At 49.9% G+C, this 18,853-nt stretch overlaps 1 protein-coding gene and 1 long non-coding RNA gene across 4 annotated transcripts in view; both read left to right on the forward strand.

Annotated features, from left to right (window-relative positions):
• The window catches only part of LOC135319208 (uncharacterized), a 49,235-nt gene extending 31,314 nt beyond the window's left edge, over positions 1 to 17,921 (forward strand). Inside the window, exons 2-4 of the long non-coding RNA XR_010377666.1 lie at positions 14,190 to 14,250; positions 14,997 to 15,031; positions 17,319 to 17,921. This is a non-coding gene — a long non-coding RNA (uncharacterized LOC135319208). The remainder of the gene's footprint in view (positions 1 to 14,189; positions 14,251 to 14,996; positions 15,032 to 17,318) is intronic.
• XYLT1 (xylosyltransferase 1) overlaps positions 1 to 18,853 on the forward strand; it is a 292,323-nt gene that overhangs the window by 132,274 nt on the left and 141,196 nt on the right. The window lies entirely within an intron of this gene.

Consider the following 18,853-nt stretch of genomic DNA (forward strand, 5'->3'; position numbering starts at 1 on the left):
GTCAAGACAAAACTGGTCCCCCTGTACCATGATCTCAGTTAGGAAACCATGATGTGGGAAGGGGACTGGAGGGTGCCCCCAGCCCCTCTCTGCAGTAGCGTTGCCTGTCATAAAACTCGGCTGCACTATTAAAATCATCTGAGTGATTAAACCCAATGGTATTTGGAGGTGGTTTGTTCTGGAGTTTCTTGGAGGAAGAGCTGGTTAACAGGATGAAGAGGCATGAATGGTATTTGGTGCGAATAGAATCTGCTGGCCTACTTTGGTTATAAAGTCTGGCTGTGGCTTACTGCCACTGCACTTCCATCCTGCAAACGGTCTTCTCCAACTTGGATTGGCTGATTAAACATGGCGGCCAAGTTGCTAATTGCATGTAGCTGGATTCCATGGTGGTGGGGAGGTTAATCACTTTCCCACTCTGTCTGGGGCACAGGCAACAAATATTTACCTGATTCCTATTATGTACTCGGGAGTGTTTATGGGACATAAACAACAAGTTCATTCTAGTTGAAGGATACAGACAATAAGTGAATATATAATATCCCAGGTTTAAGTGGCATGGGAAGGAACATAATGAGAGGGATGGGGATGCCCGTTAGGGGTGTGGGAAGGTTCTTGCAGGAGATATCTTCTGAGCAGTTGCCTGAGGAGTGAACCATGAGAGTATCTAGGGGGAGAGTTTTCTGGGTATAGAGAATAGCAAGTGCAAAGGCCCTGAGGTAGGTTACAGCATTTACCTTGGGAGGAACCAGTTTCAGATCTGTGAAGAGCACAGGAGGTCAGAGCTGAAGGATATTCAGTCAAGCTCCTACCCTATCAGATGAAGACTGAGGCCAGAGTGCGGGCAGCTGACTGTCCCAAGGTCACATGGCTGCTGGTGGAAGAATTTCTCAGGACTCTCAGCTCCCATCCTTACACTTTGAGGGGCCTCAAAGGTCATGTTAACCAACTGGTTCAATTCCCAATGCATCCATTCGCCAGCTGTGTAGCTTAAATTGCTTCACCTTCCTGAGCCTTAGCTGTCTCATCTGTGAAGTGGGAACAGTGAGAGCCATTACCTTCAGGCTCACTGTGAAGGTTAAGTAACACGTGGGCTCGGTGCCTGATGTGTAGTTGCTTAGTTTGCAGTGAATCTCAGGGCCTCAAACTTCTGGTGCTGAACTAGACACAGTATACCCCCAGCCCACGCCCTCACCCCTAGGTGGGACACCCAGCCTTCCTTACACGGCCATCGCCTAACCCAAACCACATTTTGCATTTGTTTGGACTTTTCTTTGTGGAGCTCTGTTTTCCTGGTAGAGACTTCTGGCAAACGGGACAGTGAGGGCCATGCTTTGGTTTCCTCATCTGTAGAATGGACAGGTGACAGCGCACGTAGCTGGCTCTCATGCATGTTCCAGGGACCCGGCATGGCAGCACACGTGGAAAGTCCTGAGTGCTCTGTGTGTGGTGGTGTTACTAACACAACATGGAGAAAAGGGGATTCCACTCCCTGGTCAAGCAAGTGGCTTAATCCCTCTAAATCGCAGCATTATCATATTAAAGTGGGACGCCCAGTTCCACATCGGGTTGTTATGAGAATTTAACAAGCTAATACATCTAAACATTTAGCACAGAATCCAGAGCCCAGTACATATAACCTCTCTCTTCTCCATTCCTTCTCTGCCCCACCAGAATGATTTACAAGGGCAATTCCTGGTTACTGGTATTTGGTTCCATTTTATAGATGAGGAAACTGAGACTCAAAGAGGTTAGACTATTCAACACAGCCAGGAAGTCAAGGAGCCAGGATTGAACCCTGACAGTTTGACTCCAGCCTGGAGAGCCTTTCTCCGCCCTTGCCGATCTGGAAACTCCCTCTGGATTCTTAATGCTTTGATTTGATTGATCTGTGAGCTGATGGAGGATGGGCCAGACCTCAGCGATGCATCTGTCCTTCTCTGTCTTTGGTGTGAGCTGAAAAGTCAGCCTGCCCCTGGAGAAATCCACTCCCACTTGGCCCCAGGCTCTGGGCTGCTGGCCCCAGCTGACCTCATCCCCAGTGATCCCTGCTGACGCTCGTGTCAGATCCACCTTGCAGTTTTATTTTCAGAGCCTCTTAGGTGTCTTGCCCGTCTAATTCCTCATCCGTGGGGCCGCGGCTAATTAGCGTTTGATTATTCACAAACACAGAGTCAGGAACGGGAACTCGGGTCCTTCATGCTTCTATCACCCACATGAAGCTCAGGCAAGACTGTGGGTTTCTGGAAGTAGCTTGGCCAGGATTTGGAGAGCGGAGTTGATAGCACTCAAGAAATCACCAGCTAAGCCCCTGCCCTTCAGTCTTCACGTGGGGAGAACCAAGCACTGAGCCTCTAGGGCCCCTGTCACACCCCCAGGTCCCAATAAGTATGTTTTTCTATTGTTGATTTGGGGTTTTTTTGTTTTTTTTTTTTTCACTTGGGAAGATCCTGGCCACCTCCATGTCACTGCAGCCAGCTTTCCAAGAAATTCCTTCTGTTGTCACCAGGCCAGAGGACAGCTGGCCTCCTTTTAAGTTGCACATAAAGTAGGACATTTCTAAACCTGGACTTCCACCGTGTGCTTTTGGCAGGAAGAAAGGTCCCTTTTCTTTCATTCTGACTCTCTAGCAGGAGAAAGGGTTCTAGAGAAGACGAAACACCTCCCGACTTACCATTTGTGTTCTCACTGATGCAGTCGTAAGGTTGTTCATTCATTCAGCAAATAATCTCAGTTCATTCAGGGCAAAAGCCACAGTCCTTACAATGGTCTAGATTTGCACTGGGTGGCATGTTGGGCCATATCATTATTTGCTGGGCTGTCCTGTGCAGTGTAGGAGGTTTAGCAGCTTCCCTGAGCTCTGCCTACTAGTTACCAGTACCTTCCACTCCCAGTTACGTCAACCAGAAACATCTCCAGACATGCATGATGTCCCAGGAGGGGTGAAACTGCCCCTATTGAGAACCAGGGTTCTAGAAGGCTTTATATGATCTAGCCCCTTCTCCCTCTCTGACCTAATCTCCTACTTTTCATTCTTTTTCTTCTTCCATCCCAGCCGCACTGGCCTCCTTGCTGGTCCTCATTGTCAAAGTGAGCCATGACAGGCACACTGTCACCTCAGGGCCTTTGCACTTCATTTCCGTCTTCCTTTGCCCTTAGATATCCATACGGCCTGCTCACGCACCCACTTCGAGTCTCTGCTTAAATCCTACCTTCTCAGGTCAAAGCCTACCTTGAACATTCTTTTAAAAGTTGCACCCCTCCCAGCATCCAAACCCCCTTTCTCCTGCTCTCCTCTACCCTACTCTGCCCATTATTTGTGCATATTATTGTAATTCTTAGTATGCATTATCTGGCTTCTTATGCTGGAATAAAGTTCCGTGAAAGCAAGAGTTCTGTCTGCATCGTTCATGGATGCCTCCCAGACCCTTGGATAAGCCCTTCTTTTATGATATATGTATCCCATGCCTGCTGTATACCTGCAGCAGGCATTATCTGGACCCTGGGAATATAATGGTGAGCACGCAGATCAGGGTTCTGCCCCGAGGGAGCTCAGAACTGTCAGAATGCAGATCCGACTGGCCCTGAGCTGGAAGATTCCATTTTGTCCCTGGTGCCCCAGAAAAAAGGAGCCTGGCGATTCCTGGGCTGGGCAGATATACGTCAGGGCCCTCCCCCAAGGAAGCAGGAGGCAGGGCTGAGTTTGGGAGAAGGGCCTGTCTCCCCCACCCCCCAGGCCAGCCCAGGCCAGCCCTGCTGCCTCCTCACGTGGTCCTGCCCTCCCGCCTCTGCCCCGGCCCCTGCCAGCCCTTGCAGCCAGCCTCCCCCTCCCCGCCGCGGGCCCCATTGATATTCAGGCCATCCCTTGCTCTGAATAAACATTTCCCCGCCATCCTCCCTTACACAGCAGCTTTTGCCTGTGGCCCGAGAATGTCGGAAAGGCGATAAAAATAGTGTTTAGTTACCCGCACTCTGCTTATTTTGTACTTTCGAGCAGTAACGTGTCAGGCTGGCCAGCAAGCTCATCATTCCTGCCTGGCGTGGCAGAGCAGCCTTGAGACGGCCTCCCAGGGGCCTTTTCGTCTGACAGGTGCCTTCAGCTCTCCGTGATGCCCGCCAGACTGGCCCAGCTCCTGCAACCCAGTTTTCCAGAAATCTCTCCTTCCGTCTCCTGCCTTGGTCAGAAACCTCCGCAAGAACAGCACAGAGGCAGTGCTGAGGCAGTGCTGAGCAGACGAAACCTGCTCAGGAGAAGTGCCCCGACCCTTGTAGCTGCTCCTGCATCCAACCGCAAGGCTGCTTTGGGGATTCCTCAGGACACCGGCCAGAACATTTTCTCTCTTTTAGTTTTCTCCACCCGTTGGTAGCAATCTCTGCCCCCATTTCGCAGATGAGGACAGTGAGGCACGGAGAGATGAAGCAGTGCAAGATCACACTGGGCGTGAGCAGTAGGAGGTGCAGCCTGGATCGACCCCCTTCCTGTCCAGCACGGCCGGGAGCACGGCCGCATCAGGCCCATCCTGCCCTCTGCTTTTTGCAGCTCTCTGGGTGCCCTTCACCCAGGTGTCTCCAAGGTTTCTTGCCTGCAGCCACTTTAGGTTGGCCCTTCTGAGTAGTAAACATTGTTCACTAATGTTGACTCTCAAGAGGGAGACTCTTTTCTGCTTAAAATCTTTAAGTAAGATCCCTCAGGCCTCTGGTTTGGGAGGAAATACATAGCTTTACACCTCTAAACTGTCACATTATTTAATTGGTACAACTATCCTAAGGGAACTACAGTGGCTTCGCTAAGTGGCCATTGCATTAGGGAGATGCTCACAGGTCAGCCAAACGGGAGATTAAAGAGCATTGGTGGGTATTAAGCAGAGGTTTCGGGAGCTGTCCGATGACGTTGAAGCCCGGGATGACAGGATACCTGTCCTACCCGTGACCCTTCCTCCCTCCTGATTTCCTAGGATCTCTGGACTTCAGCTGGAGTAGCAGACAGCGGATCAGCTTCGCTGCATCCTAGTGCAGCGTTCTGCTAAAAAAGGCTGCTCTGGAGCACAGGGCTTGGGGGACACCAATTTGCTCGCAGCTGCAGATCTGAATTTTGGCCCTGAAATTCTCCCATGTCTTCAGGGAGCCGACTCAGTTTACGGCTCCATTGCACAGAGCCAGCGGAGCAGCGTGGGTCAGAGGCTGTTTCCTGCTCTCGTTTGCGGTGCCCTGCCCATTAGCCCTGGGAGTCCACTTGGGGCTTGGGGCTGAGATCAGCTGGATGGACCTCACTTCCTTCACCAGAAGGACTGGGTAGGACATGGGGAGAAATGGAGAAGGGAATTCTCCTTATCCCCGTGTGCCTTGCTTGTACAAAAAGGGTTTTAGAAAATCTGCATGGCCTGATGGAGATGACGTTCACCCAAATGAGCATTTTCTCATTCGCTTCCACTTTAAAGTCATAGCTTTCTCTGCTTCATTTCTGATTGCTATTCTGGTGGCACAATCTCCTACCAAAGAGGTTTGCAGCTTCTCCTTCATCACCAATCTGTCCATGTGATGCTCGGTAAATAAACACTTGGCTATACCAGAGATGCAGGGATGTAAACCAGCCAGCTCATCTGATTTCAGAGGCTTTTCTGCAGAGCCCTGCAGCAGATCCTTTCATATCAACTCAACAGATAAGGAGACAGCACTAATACACAGAAAACGCAACACAGTCAGAGCTGATAGCTCTAAAAAAGGAAGAATGACAGAGTCTTCTTTTCCTAAAAATGAAGAATCCCATCTGTGATACAGAAGCAAATAACTAGTTTTGTTTCCCTTTTTGCAGTGCCTGCTAGGAAGCTCAGACAGAGTTCATAGCTCTCACAAGTGGCCAGGACCTATGGTAATTTCCTGGATGTTTACCATGTTTCTGGTGGCAGATTAAATTTCCTGTTTCTCAATTCCCTTCCTTACTTACCCCTACTTCCTGTGTTTTGTCTCTTTTCCTTCCCTGAGCCTCAGTTTTCAGATCTCTGTCATGGGAAATAATTACCCTGCCTACTGACCGGTATCTTATATGCCACTCATCAAATAAAAATCCTTTTAAGGCACAGCAGTTGGCAGGAGGCCTGGGGGTAGTGGGGATTTAGTAGCAGATCCAGAGATGTTGATCAACACCAGAGCACTGTTGCCGCCAGTACCTGGTCACCCACACAAATATGACCATTCACAGAGTTATTTTGTCTTTTTTAAGAGGAGCCTCTGAAGTCAGAAGAGCTGGCTGTGAATCTCCACTGTCATTCACTCGCTGGGGCCTTGGTCCTAATTTTTTCATCTGTATAATGGAGATAAGTATGTTAGAAGCGATTAACGTGGCCTCTGGCACAGGGCAAGTGTGTGTCATTGGGAGCTGTTGATAAGTGTGCATGCTGTGGCCGGCTCTGGGCTGTTTGTTAGGTGGGTCAGACTGTTTGGGGCGCTCCAGCTACAGTAGGGGGTTCTGGACATGGAATGTACTCAGCTCCACACAATCGTCCTATGGACCCGCTCCCTGTGAAGACCCCCGTCCTGTGAGGCATCTCTTTCCACTTTGTCCTTGGCCATCATGATAATGACGGCTCCAAAAACAGCTCACTCAAGGCCAGGTCCTGGGACCAAGGCTGGCTCTTCTTGAAAATGGAATAAATTCCATTCAAAAATAAGATGGCTCTTCCTCTGCCTTCCTAGCTTTAGGACTTTAGAACTTAAAGTCAGTCCAGATGGACATCTTTATTTTTACTTAGAAGGCTGTTAAAAGTTATGGAAAATTTGACACTAACCCTGACTAACCTTGGATGAAATTTTCAAGACGTGGCTCTCAGCCTCTAAATTGGATGAGCTCCTTTGCTAAACTCTCAAGTCTGCTTTTTTTTCCCCCCAATTGGGAGGGAAAAATAGCCAAGCTCAGAGTTCACTTTAATTGCCAACAAGGTTCTGTTTCTAAGTAGGGCAACCAAGAATTGGAAAGGGAAATAAAGAAGTGGAAAAACTGAAATCTATTATAACATTTTATTTTTTGGATGAAATACACATCCATAAAACTGAAAAATCACTGGGGTTTCATTTGTTCCAACCTCAATTTTTATTCTCTGCAAGGAATCCTCATCACATGCCTTTCCTGCTTGTTAGAGAGAGGTTACCCCAGAGACCGGGTGTGTGGAGTCAAGAAAAAGCTCTTAGAGTTACTTCTGTATCACTCTTTTTGGGGAGGGGAGGGTAAACTTTTTTTGGAGCGAGTTAAATTTCTGTAACAATAGAACGGAAGCTTTTTTTTTTTTTTTAATGTTCTGAACAGGAGTAATTTGCATTCCCAACTGTCACAGGGGTGATATTGGGTCTTGGATTTAGAATATAATCATAACTTTTTAAAGTTCCCATACCTGGGGAATCCAGAGAGCTGTCAACCTCACATTAGGAAAACATATCAGTCAAACTGATTTTTGGAAATGACAGAGATTTGCGAAATTAGGGAATGGAGTTACACACACACTGGGAAAACAAAGCCGCTGAGTTTAGAGTTAGTTGTCACATGTCATGGAATAGAATATAAAAACGGTAGACTGTAATGAGGGGTTTCACATTCAAAATCCTAGAGAAAGGGAAGAAGTGAGATTACAGGAAAAGGAAAGGAAAGAAAGGATGGTACAGACAGTTGATGGTGTAGGGAAGTGATCTATAGCTCACAGGCCAAATGTGGCCCGCCACTTGTTTTTGTAAATAGTGTTATTGGAACAGAGCCACGCCCACTTATTTGCATACGGATTATGATTGCTTTGGCTCTACAGTGGCAGAGTTGAGTAGTTGCCACAGAGATTGTGTGACCTACAAAGCCTAAAATAGTTATTAGCTGGCCCTTTACAGAAAGTTTGTCAACCCCTGGTCTGTTTCGTTACGGATAAAAACTAACAAGGGAGCAGAATCCCTCCTCAGGTACTAATTAGCTGGGTGACCTTGGATAGTAACGTCATGTCCTTGAGGCTATTTGTCTATATAATGTGCATTGTATCATTGGGGGGGTGATTTAACAAAGCACCCCAAAACTCAGTGGTATGAAACAGTAAGTGGTTTGTTATTAGTTACTGTTTACAGGTCTTTGGGTCAGCTAGATGGTTCTTCTGGTCTCAGCGGTGGCTCCTCTGATCTTGGCTGGCTCCCATGTCTGGGGATCAGCTCGCCGTAGGCTGCTCTAGGATGGAGTGTCTCAGCCGGGACATGTGGACTTTCCTCCACGTGGTCTCTCATCCCCTAGCGAATGAGCCGGGGCCCGTCCACAGGGCAATGACTGGGTTCCGAGAGAGAGAGTGGGCGGGTGCAAGGCTTCTGGAAGCCACACTTAGAACTCGAGCAGAGTCACTTCCACCACATTCTCTTGGCCAAAGCAAGTCCCTGGGCAGCCCCTACTCAAGATGTGGGGATTCAGACTCCACTTTGTGATGGGAGGAGGTGCAAGGTCACATCGCCAGGGCTAGGATACAGGAGACCGTCGCTTGGGGCCATCAGCACAGAGGGTCTACTCTACTCATAATAAGGCTCAGTAGGAACAAAAGAATCATGACCACGACTGACGTGGAGGAGATAGGCAAGAGATCCCAGCTGCTGCGTGAGTGAGACTGCACACCGAGGGTCGCGCTCAGAGGGTTTTGCTGGGCTTGGTTTATCTTGGAGGTGCCCTGCTGATACTGGGGAAGGACGGGTGACTGGTGCAGGTCCCCAGTTGAAGAAGTGCACCGAATATAGCAGCTGGCACCTGTTAAACTCTCACTCAGTGTTAGTCTTTGTTACTAAGTGATTGATAAACGTAAACTCTCAGTGTTGTTATTTCCACTGCCAGGCAGAAGTACCAGCCTCTCCCAGACAGACTTGGAGTTGGTGTTTTCTGTTGTCCTTCTTAGATGCCCGATTTCTCTCTCTCTCTCCATACCCCCTTCCTCTCATTCCCTCTCTCCCTCTCTCTCTCCCTCTCTCTCACCCTCTCCCTCTTCTTCATTTGGCTTCTCTCTCAAAGACATTTAGCAGAGATCCGTTGTCCTCTGTCTCTGGGAGCCCAGCCCAGTGAGCCTTTAATACAAAGTGGTATCTGCTCAGAGTCTAGGGCCCTGGGAGCGCTCCCCAGCGGCAAGCGCCTCTGGCAGCAGGAACCTGGAGCAGAGCAGAGTCCTGGGAATGGCTGAATTGCATCCTGCCGGTGTAGATCAGGAAGGGTCACTATGCAAAGTGGCTGCCTGACTGGGGTGGGGAGACAGGGCCACCGAGGTACCCGCCACAAGAATTTGACAGTTGTCTCTCACAGTGGAGAGTCGCCATCTGTGAGCCCAGTCTCTCTGAGACTGTGATGAAGCGGTCACAGCCCCTAGGGATGGAAGGGGACTGTTCTGCAAGGATCTGTCCCGACCAGGACACCTTGACAGAGGTTTTTCCCACTTAAAGGTACTGGACTGGGCATTTTCTGAGCAGCCTTGGATAGGACTGAATCTAGGACGGGGTTAGAAGAGAAGGGTGTGATGTCTGAGGTGGGTGATGGAGCACCTATTGCGATTAAAAGCCAGATGCAGGTCAGACCTGGGCTGGAAGCTCTGTTCTGCCATCTATCTGCTGGGTCAGGCCTCCTATGTGCAGTTGTCCAGGATGCACACTGCACGAGGGAGCAAGTCAGAGCTAAAACTCAGCTTGCACTTTAGTCAGCAAAGCATCCATCTAAACTCAGCACCGCCGTTTCCCAGAGTAAGGGACGGTTCCTTTTTGTCATCCTCACAGAGCTGCAGTTTGAGTGAGCAGGGGCCTGGACTGGGTTGAGCATTGGGAGAATTCAACTTCTCTGAACCTCAGTTTCCTCATCCGTAAAACAGAGATGAAAACAGAACCAGAATCATAAGTTTGTTTATCACATCAAGTATTTGTAAAATGCTTAGAACAGTGAGAAGGCCCAGTCAGTAATGGTTGCCCCTAGTGGTCAAGAGGGCAGATGGTGTGGATTCAAACCCTGTTCTGCAACTTGCTGGCTGTGAAACCTTGGACAGGTTACTTAAACTCTCTCTGCCTCAGTTTATTCATCATTAAAAATGAGATGATAATAATAATGTCTTCTCATGGGGTCATGGTGAGGATTAAATGAGTTAATATATAAAGTGCTGACTTACCACATAAGTGTCAGCTACACAGTCAGTGCTGTAATGACCAAGGATCCACGTGGGTGACAAGTCAGTGTGGGCTGGAGAATTCACCAAGAATGAGCACCCACAGATGATTGAAGGTGGATGGTTTGGGTGCAAGAAAGAGCAGCTTGCGTGTTGGCAAGCAGACGGGCATTCCCACTGTTCGACTGTGACCGGGAAGAGATTTTCTGACACAGCAATTCTCTCCAACTTCCCATCGGCCACCCTATTCCCCAGTGATCCAGCCAGGACCCACCTCCCCTCCCACCCACTACTACCCACCTGTAAGCAGCTCTCTGTTCACCCATTCAAGTAAGAGTGGTGGCGAAGGGGCTTGATTTACAGACTTCAAATCCCTAGTCCTGCCAGTGACTAGCTGTGTGACTTCAGGCAGGCTTCTTAGCCATCTTGAGCCTCTATTTCTTCATCTGTAAAATGGGAATAATTAGAGGTCCCAGGTTTATTATGAGGGCAAATCAACTCTCTCACACACGTGGGGAGGCATGTGTGCTCAGCTTTGTGTGTTAGCTGCTGCTGGTGGTGTTGGCATAACTCACAAATGCTTGTGCACAAGCACACACACATATACACACACACATCATGTTTGGGGCCAAGCCCTTGGGGGTTATAAACATGAAAAAGTTCTGCTCCTCTGAAGGATGTATTTGGATGGATGGCGGTGACACCCCTGCTAACAGGTAACCGGAGTGCAGCGTGGAGGTGAGCACAGGGCTCTGTAGGAGCAGAGGAGGAGGAGGAGCAGTCTGGTGAGTAAGTACGTGGCTGTAAAACCCAGGGGAGACGGAAAGCAGGAGTCATTTGAATGCCAGCTTGTGGTGAACCGCATCCCCAGCTGAGGCACCAGCAGAAGGCCCCCCTTCCAGGCAGTGGGTGAAATTTGCAGCCAGGCTTAAATGCTGATCCTGGTTCCGGACATGAACCCACAGTGACCGCTGTGTTCCAGCCGGTGGGCACCTCCCACTCTGAGACCATCGTGGGGCAGGGGCTACCCCAGGTCACGAGGGATCAGAGCCCCAGATGTGGTGGGAAATGCCAAAGTCATCAATTCTGCCACTGAGTCACCAGACGGTTGCCACCGTGGACCTCCTGAGAGCCGGTCAGACGCTGCCCTTCCAGCACGGGTACCCAGGTCCTCTGGAGTGCTTCAAATTAACAAGCGTTACCCTGGTACTTGAGATTCATTAGAATTGTGATTTAGGCCCATTTGCTGGCGTAGGATCACAATAGGGTGCTGGGTGATTATGGTCACGCAAGCTTGCAGCTTATTTAATAAACTCCCATCACTTCCCGTTTTACTTGTGCCTGTCCCCAGCCGGTCCCCGACAGTACCCCAGAGGGGGGAAGAGGCCAGAGCAGCACCCCGAAATGTGTTCTGATTGTCGTGGCCTCGGTGAGGGCTGCCTCTGCCTTTGTCCCCTGCTCCTCCATCCTTTGCCTGAGCCTGTGAGTGGTGAGGGAAGGGCCCCTCCATGCACCAGCCAGAAGGACCTTTCTGAAACTTAAGTCTGGTCATGACAAGGCCTCCTGCTTGAAAAGCTGCCGCTGTCTTCCCGGGGCCTTAAAATGAGATCTGGTCTCCTTCCCTCTCCGTAGACAGCAAGGCCCGGCCCCATTGGACCCCTGCCTCCCTCTGCTGTCACACCTCCAGCACTGTGTCCACATCGCAGCCCCACCGGCCTCTTCCTGCTGCCGAAATAGGCCACGCTCACTTCTGCCACTGGAACATCGCTGTGCTGTTCCCGCTGCCTGGTGCTTCTCGCCCAGGATCTTCTTGCGTTGGCTCCTTCTTGCCATCAGGCCAAGCCCAGGTGCCACGTGCTCAGAAATGTCTCCCCTGACCTTCATCTGAAATGTCACCCCCACCTCCCTCCTCCTCTGTCTTTCTTTCGAGGACTCAGCCCCACATCATGTCATATTTTACCCCTATTTGTTGCTCTCATGTCTCTCTGCCTATAGAACGTAAGTCCCATGGACCTATTTCATTCATTACCCAGCACCAAGAACAACGGGTGTTGCCTAGCAGGTGCTCAGATACTGGTGGGATGAAGGAAGGAGTGAGAAGCAGGTAACAACAGAGAGCAGTAATAATAATAATAATAAAGTAGCTGCTACCCTCTGGGGGCACGCTGTCTTCTTGCCCCCAGGCTGAGCACTTTACCTACAGTTTCTCATCTGATCTTCACAACAAGCCTACTGAAGAGGGTCCTATTTCCTCCCATTTTACAGATGAGGAAACTGAGGCTTGGAAACATTCAAAATAACTCGCCCAAGGCCACCCAGCTTGTAAGGGGCGATGCTGAGATTCAGTTCAGCTCTTAGGCCCTGCTCTGTGTAGATCTCGAAGAGTGAAGACAGGGAGAGGGGTGGGGGGCACCATTCCCTCTGTGCTCCCTCTCTGGCTTAAGGGCAGCACGGGGGCCTCATTGCTAGCAACAGAGTAGCAGCTGCTCCTTCAAAGAAAATGAAGTTGGTGAGACTCTGAGAGTTAAAGTGTTTGTCACATGGAGATACGGATGGAAAAATACTGCTGGCAGGCACCACCATCCAACCCCACCCCTGTGGGATGGGGGTGATGGCGCTGTGGGTCTGACCCAGGACACACGAAGGATCCTGAGATGGGCCAGAAGACAGAGTTCCAGGGTTTTCTTACCGTACGTCGTTAAGATGGTGAGCTGTGGTTACTTTGAAAGTCCCAGAGTACAGAGCGGCTTGAGCCCATTTACGTATTTTCAATTGGAGCTTTCCCCCTACCCTCCAAGGGAAAATCTGAAACTGCCCTTGAATCTTACTGCTGAGTACGAAGGACACTGACGTGGGCTTTCGAAGACTCCAGAATGTCAGGTGAGAACCTGGCTGTCAGGGCCAGCCTGCAGTGTGTGCGTGCGTGTGTGTGTGCGTACGCGTGCACAGGCCTGGACCGCGCGATAATTGGCTTCTTCCTTGACACTCTGCCGTCTTCTCCGGTGATGTGAAGGGACGGGTCTGGCCAGCTTCCTTTGTGTCTTTTAGAGTGACTGTGACTGCCACTGGCCTTCAGAGTTTAAGCTCCTGACAGATATTAAAGAACAATTCACTTATTACAGCTAAACAGAAAACCATATGGAAAAAGCAAACTGCGTTAACATCTGCTGTCTGGGCGCCATCTGCTCCCATTGGCTTGGCTTCGCCTCCAGACGTGCCAGCCTGTCAGCCCTCCAGGGCTGCGCCTGCGTCCCTCCCAGCCAGGACAGGATGTGCCCGTTCATTTTGACCCACTCACGCAGGACCCAGCACATCTTCGGTGTTTTGGAAATGTGGGGAAATGTTGGAAAATGCAAGACGTTTGGAGGCGGTGGGCTCTGGAGTTCCTCCTCTGGATCACCTGTGTACTAGCTGTGCGGCCTTGGGTGGGTGACTTGTCATTTCTGTGCCTCAGTTTCCGAATCTGTCAAATGGGCTTAGCAATAGTGGTAGCTACGTCTGAGGATCATTGTGAGGCTGAAATGATATCATGGAAATCCCTTGCAACGGGGGGCATATAGTAAGTGTGCAGTAAATACTAATTCTTGCTTTTGAGAAGGATGTTCATGCCCACCCCTGCTGTGTTCCTCACCCTGTTTTCTACAGCCTTATGCCTTGTCTTAAAAATGGCTCATCGAACGCCACCTACAGCAAGGTCTTCCAGCCCCCTGGATGTTTCCACTTTCACACTGACACCTTTAAGGATGCGGCGCCTTCTCTCCCACCACCCTCCTTAGAGAGCTTCAAGCCCGAGGCTCCCAGGGCCTTGTTTCCTGGTGGGACCTGGGGGTGCTGGGGCTCCTCGCAGAACTGGGCCAGCTTGGGGCCGGCCAAGCTCGTCTGCATTTTTAACTCGCAGCCTCCTCCTCCCACCTGAGCTGATTTTTGCCTCCAGCTAGCAAGACAAACCAAATGTTGTTATTTTAGTTTCTGGTCGCCTGTCGGAAATAATTTCTGAAAATGTTTTCCCTCTTTCTCTCCCTTGTTCCCTGGATGCGGCCACATCTGCAGAAGGATGAGGAGGGGACAGCGGGCGGCCCCCGGCCAGTAGAGGAGGGGCTGCTGCGCAGTGGTCAGTTGCTACTTACTGGTTGGGATGGAGGGTGGGGCAGGGTGGAGGGTCTTAAACAAGTCACTTCACCTCTGTGTGCCTAGACTTCCTCATCTGTAGAATGGGAATGCTGGCAGTGTTTGCCTCCTAGGGCTGCTGTGAGGTTTAAATGAGTTGGTCCACGCAGGGTGTTTAGAACAGTCCCTGGCTTGCGGTCAGTGCTACTCATTACCGTTATCCTTATTGGGAAGCAGAAAGTGACATCACACAGCTGTGGGCATGAAGTCAGACTGACTGGGGAGGAGGAGTTAATGCAGCCAGTCCTGGGTCTCCTGATCCATCCCTATACTGGGAGACTGACTGGTGGAGCGGGGGTGGTGTGAGGGGGTTCGCTCCCCTTTCTGCAGTCTCAGGTATGGCCTGTAGACCTGTAGCATCCTAGAGCGTCCCTGTGATAAGGAACCAGAGGACCTGATGGGCCCCATGTTTTTCCGAGAGGGTTATGTGGCCCCAAGATGGTTGGAGGCACGCCATGGACATTAAATAACCTTGAGTAATCCAGGGAGAGAGTGAGTGCCTTTTCAATGCTCCCTAAGTCTCTTTGATTCCACCCAGGAGAGCATCTCACCTTGGTGCTAGTACGTTTTTAACACCTCACACTTGCACACCTCCCTCTGCAGCAGAGCCAGCCCTGGGCTCGTAGCCCTACACAGGCAACTTGATCTCACTGGGATGGAATAACATTGTTTCCTTTTCCTTGTGTTCAGGTTTTTAGGAACCAGGATGATCAACTTTTCACAATGTAAGTGTAGACGTTGAAATGGTAGCCAGCTAAAATTACTTGGGATTTGCAGATACTAACTACTATACATAAAGTAGATAAACAGCAGGGTCCTACTGTATAGCACAGGGAATTATATTCAATACCTTTTAATAGTCTATAATAAAAAAAGAATATGAAAAGGACTATGTATATATATATGTGTGTGTAACTGAATCACTGCTGTGCACCAGACATTAACATGACATTGTAAACTGACTATATTTCAATAAGAAAAAGACTAACGGGGTGTTAGTGTTGTCCTGCCCCCACACGACCAGTTTGCGGATGGTGAACAGGGTCCTGAGAGCACCAAGTAGCCGAGCAGAGTCACCACCAGGGGTGTGGCCACAAGGCGCCCCTCCCAGCCTGCCTCCTGTCCCACTCCTCGTCTGCCCACTGTTCCACGGGGCATTGCAGGCCGGCCGCAGGCGTACTTCCTTTCCTCTGGTGTCTGGGAGAGACTGACCCTGAGATGGGGGTTTGCACCTCTGGCTACACATTGGAGTCACCGGGGGAGCTCTGAAAAGTTCTGATTCCCAGGCTCCAGCCCAGACCAATGAAATCAGTATCTCCAGGGCTGCAGCCTGGGCACCGGCATTTTTAAAAGCTTCCGGGTGAGTCCAGTGGGCAGCAGAGTTGAGAACCACTGGGCAGCAGAGTTGAGAACCACTGGACTAAATGCTTCCCATTCTCAGTGTATCATATTATCTGAGGGGAGACTTGAGAACAAAAACTAAGGAAAGGGGGTAGGAGGGGGGATACTAATAAAATAGTGAATGAAACAAGCACGTATGTACAGCTAGCCTGGTGCCATTTTGTCAAACTCATAAACACAAAAAACAATATTATATATTTATATGTGGGCATATACAAAGTTACTAAAAATAGAGGCACACAAATGTGAAGGGCAGAAGTGACCTCTAGGGTGTTGAAAATGGGGCTTAAGTGATCAGAGGTGTTTCAACTGTAAAATTTGATTCCTTTCAAGAATTGGAAAAAGCATGGCATGATTAGTACATGCGAGTGTTATATAATTTTTCTGAACTTCCAGGATGTTTTGAAATAGTTCATAAGATTGATTATATTAAAAATTTCTGTATTTGATAAACATTTATGTTAAACATATTTAGATCCATTTTAGAAAATGATTTTAAAAAACCACAGTACATTTTACCACCTTGATTCTTCAAACGTTTAACAACTTTTTAAATGTCCCAGGCCATAGGCAGCCTTTTGACTGCAGAATGATGCAGGACAGTGGGGTGAGAAGGAAACGAGAGATGGGGACAGAGGGCAGAGAGAGGGCAGAGACCCAGAGGTGCAGACAGGCTGACCTCCTGGGGGTCTGAACGAAGTTGAAGCAGCACCCTGCAAGGCTGTCCCAGCGAAGGTGGGGTGCCCTCTGCCTGGCTTCTTCCCGGACTTACAGTTGTCCGATAATTGCTGACCTGGACACCTCAAGCCTTGGTTACAAGCAGTAGTTAACATTGGAAGGGGGAAGTGGGGGAGGCCCAGCCTGACCCTCTTGATCTTCTTTGGCCATCCTGCTGGAACCATCAATGGCCTGGAGGTGGATGAAACCGGATACCGCCTGGAATCTGACCCCCGTGGGCCATTCTCTGCACAGAGGGTGAGCCCAGGGCGGATCTGAAATTGCAGGCTTGGCTGCCCACCCCCCGCCCCCGGAGAAACTGCCAGCCCTCTTTCTAGGTGTCTCACTCCTAACGAGAGCAGCTTATTCCCAGTCTGTGGCTTGCAGGGGCTGTTTTGGGAAGTCACTGTGAGCTGGGGCTCTGGGGTCAGTCATTGTGGTTTAAATCCCTGACCTGTGTGGCCCCAAGCAAGGGTCTTTACTGTTCTGAGCCTCTGTTTACTCATCTGTCAAAAAGGATATCCTTCTACTAAGAGGAGTATTATTTATAGCTGTGATTTGCGTTTCAGGCACTGTCCTACGTGCCTTTCCAGCAATGACTTATTTCCTCCTCATCCCGCTTCTGTGAGCTGGTTACAGCTGGGAAAACTGCCCAAGGTCGAAGAGCTTTTAAATGACACAGGGACCCAGGTAGTCTGCTTCAGTGCTCACGCCCCCGACCGCTGGGCAACACTGCCTCTTTGTGTTGCCCTAGTGGCAGTGATGAAAGGTACACGAGGGAGGGAGGGGCTGCGTGATAAAGTCCTGAGCAGCCAGTGTCGGCTAGGATTCCCCTGCTGTCAACTTCAGACATGTGGAAACAACAGATAATGTTCTGACTCCAACTCCTCTTAGGTGAAAAATCCTAATGGGAATACTGCCTTCTGGAAAGCAAAGTGACCTGCCTGGAACAAGAAGGCAGCGGGAGACCTGCGGAGACCCTGAAGGTCCCCAGAAACTGAAGACTCAAGAACTTCTTGGGGACGGGTCCCCTGCAGAGAGAAGGCAGCCTGCCTGTCTTCGGACTCTCGGTACAGCTAGCATCTCACACACTGTAGAGTTCACAGAAAGAGCCACCTAGTGGCCTGAACAACTGTGGTCCATCGGGTCTCCCAGAACCACCTTCTGCTGGGTCGTCTGAGGATAACGGGGAGCTCCTTTGTCTGAGTCCAGCCAGACTTCGGAAGTCAGGGCACACTGGCCAGAAAAGGTCCACTCAGCAGCCCCTTGAATAAGGAACTTGTCCAATAGCAAACCATCTGTTCAACCTGGACGGAACATGGTCTTGGGGAGGGGTGTCTCTACGCAGCACAGGAAGGGCAAGAGGAGACAGGAACAGCCCTTTCACATGCTCCCTGGGCACCCAGCCTCTCTTCAGTACCTCGTTCCCCTTTCCAACTCTCTGGGGCTGCACAGGCCTGGCTCTTCAACCTGCTTGGAGAACCTCTTCTAGCCTCAGTTTCTTTATCTTTAAAATGGGTGGATAAAAACATACAACAGATGCTTGGCAAGGCATTTGCAACATGTTCCATCTGTTTTTATCTTTTTATTGAATTGTTTGTAGGTTGGTTGTCTGTCTCATTCTATTAAAACGTTAGCTTTCTGAGAGCAGGTGTCTCTCTGTCTTAGTCATAGACAGAGCCCTGCTGCCAGAGACGGTGGCTAGCACGTACTGGGCACTCAGTAGATACGTGTGAAAGAATGCACCATGGACAGTTACTGGAGAAGTTTGGAGGAAATGATGCTCATAACAGCTACCTTCCATTGACCCCGTGCTTTGAACTGCACTTTGACACTGATTAAGTCGTGATATCATCTTATTGACCCTATGAGGTTTAGATACTATTATACCCATTTTACATAGGAAGGAACCAAGGCTCAGAGAGGTTAGCTAACTTTCCCAAGGTCACACAGCTAGGAAGTGGCAAGGCCAGGTTTCAAATCCAGAAAAGTGACCCTAGAGCATGGACTTGTGATCCTCCCCACCGCACAGTGACCTGCATGTCACAGTGGCCCTGAAAACCCACTGCACCCCACCTGGCTCAGCACATTTTGACAGATGGACAGCAGACACATTCCATCTGAAGGGAGTGACCAATACTCTCCTTTTTGGGGAGAGCAGAACACACAAAAGTTGGTTGTGATGAGGTTTTGCACCCTGAAGCCTGCTAGAGAGTGAATGTCAGGGGTGGGCTTTGTGGCCATGAATGGCACATCCCATCCCACGAACAACAGCCCCTTTGGGCCAGGAGGCAGAAGTCGTTTGCAACAGCTATTGAAATAAGCACCGCTGTCACTTCCATCCCTGGGGCCCTTGACAGAGATGGCTGTGCTCCATGTCCTGCCAAACTGTCTCGTAAACAGGAAGTACCGGTGGGGCTCCTATAGTC

The sequence above is a fragment of the Camelus dromedarius genome, chromosome 24 (assembly GCF_036321535.1).
Source record: "Camelus dromedarius isolate mCamDro1 chromosome 24, mCamDro1.pat, whole genome shotgun sequence".
In the NCBI taxonomy this organism is placed as follows: domain Eukaryota; kingdom Metazoa; phylum Chordata; class Mammalia; order Artiodactyla; family Camelidae; genus Camelus; species Camelus dromedarius.